Raw genomic sequence first — 1,047 nt, forward strand, 5'->3', positions numbered from 1 at the left:
CTGTAATCCCAGCACTTTGGGAGGCAGAGGCAGGCGGCTCACGAGGTCAGCAGATCGAGACCATCCTGGCTAACATGGTGAAACCCCGTCTCTACTAAAAATAAAAAAAATCAGCCGGGCGTGGTGGCGTGCGCCTGTAGTCCCAGCTATTCGGGAGGCTGAGGCAGGAGAACGGTGTGAACCTGGGAGGCGGAGCTTGCAGTAAGCCGAGATCATGCCACTTGCATTCCAGCCTAGGTGACAGAATGAGACTCCGTCTCAAAAAAAAAAAAAAAAAAAAAGGTGTTATAAATGAGGTGCTACAGAGGAGGGGAATCTTTCCGTCCAGAAAAGAGAGATATGGTGATGGGAAGGGAGCAAGGAAGTCCTCATCTAGGAGTCCAATCCCCCAGAATGGCAGGTAGACACTCCTTATTAGGTGTTCAATAAATATTCGTGTCTTCCTCCCTTCACATTCTGACCCCAGTCTAACTTTCCTTCAGCCTACCAAATCCCTGTGTTCCTCCACAGAACGCCGCTTTGTGCCACTGTGCCTTCTGCATCCCAAGTTCTCTCCTCCTGGAATGGAATGTTCTTGCCAATAATGAGCGAGCAATGCCATGAAACGGAGCTCGGGAGGGTATACAGTATACAGTAACAGTTAAGCGCGCAGGCTATCGAGGCCAGCCTCTGGCCCATCCGTAAAAAGGAGATAATAAGATTTATTTCATAAGTCTGCACCGTGGATTAAATGGACATTCCGGTAAAGCTTTGAGTCCGGCGTGGAACGAGGGCTCAAATAACACTCGTAATACTCGCAAGGTTTATGCGAGCTTGGCCACCTTCTCTGCCCGTCCCGTCCCGCCCGGTGCCGCTCAAGAGCCGCCCCCTGTCCGCCTCAGCGGCGCCCAGGCACCCAGCAGCGTCCGCGCTGCCACGTCGCCTTCGCTCACCCCAGCGACAGCCGGGTTGACTAGACCCGGCCCTGAGCTGGGTACCCAGGGCACCGGGCCGCGCCCCACACCCTGCCTGCGCCCTCCGATTGGCTCCTGCAGATGCCCGTCGTTA

This window comes from Trachypithecus francoisi, unplaced genomic scaffold, assembly GCF_009764315.1.
Source record: "Trachypithecus francoisi isolate TF-2019V2 unplaced genomic scaffold, Tfra_2.0 Lachesis_group11, whole genome shotgun sequence".
In the NCBI taxonomy this organism is placed as follows: domain Eukaryota; kingdom Metazoa; phylum Chordata; class Mammalia; order Primates; family Cercopithecidae; genus Trachypithecus; species Trachypithecus francoisi.